The 1020-nt window shown below is 31.0% G+C and overlaps 1 non-coding gene across 1 annotated transcript; it reads right to left on the reverse strand.

Moving 5' to 3' along the window:
* Positions 1 to 438: 438 nt before the first annotated feature.
* Positions 439 to 541, reverse strand: LOC122232271. The gene has a single exon (XR_006209614.1). It is a non-coding gene; the product is annotated as a U6 spliceosomal RNA (small nuclear RNA).
* Between the last annotated feature and the right edge of the window lie 479 nt (positions 542 to 1020).

Below are 1020 nucleotides of genomic sequence, written 5' to 3' on the forward strand. Positions count from 1 at the left end.
ACTGTCATGTTAGCTGTGAACAAAATCGGTTTTATTTATTCTTGTCCTATTGATGTGGTTTTATTCTTTGTTCATTATTAAACACAGTATGTATGTTACCTGATGTGTATGTTAGGTTTATTATAGATCTCTCTATCAGGTTGAGGACATTCACTTCCATTTCTAGTTTGCATAAATAAATATATATGAATTTTGTTAAAGAAATGTTTCTTTATCTGCTGATATGATCATGTGGTTTTGTATCTTTGTCAATGAGGTGAATCGCCTTGAGTTTTTTTTTTAGAAGTAAAAGAAAAAATATTTTATTAGGAAAAAAAAAAAGTAGGCTTGGGGACAGAGGATTGGGGGCCTTCAATGTCCTGGTGGTAATTCTGTCCTTCTCAAATGTGGACAGTGACTTCCATGTCTGACACTGTATCCTGATCCACAGCATTCAGCAAAAAACTCTTCTTGAATTTGCTTCTTGAATTTGAGTGTCATCCTTGTGCAGGGGTCATGCTAATCCCTGTATCTTTACCTTGACTGATTTTTGAATATTAAATTGACTTTTTTTTTCTTTGGAGATGAAACTCACTTGGTCATGTTATATTATCTTACACGTTATTGGTTTCTATTTGCTAATGTTTGGATGTGAATTTTTGTATTTGTGTTTATGAGGGATATTGGGTCTATAATTTTCATTTCTTAAGATGTTTTTATTGAGTTTTGGTATCAGATTAATACTTGCCTTTTAAAATGCGTTATTTCTTCTATATTTAGAAACAGTGCCCATAAAATTGATATGATGTCCTACTTAAATGTTTAGTATAATTTTCCATTGAATCCATCTGTGGTTGGAGTTCCTATATGGGAAGATTTTTAACTGTTTCTTATTAAACACAGGGCATTCAGTCTATTTATGGTGAGCTTTGGCAGTTTGTTTCTGTCAAAGATTTTGTATTTCACCTAAATTATCAAAATAATGAGCATGGATTTTTGTAATTTTATTTAAGTATATTTTTAATATTTGTAGTGTCTGTA

Source organism: Panthera tigris, chromosome A1, assembly GCF_018350195.1.
Source record: "Panthera tigris isolate Pti1 chromosome A1, P.tigris_Pti1_mat1.1, whole genome shotgun sequence".
NCBI lineage: Eukaryota > Metazoa > Chordata > Mammalia > Carnivora > Felidae > Panthera > Panthera tigris.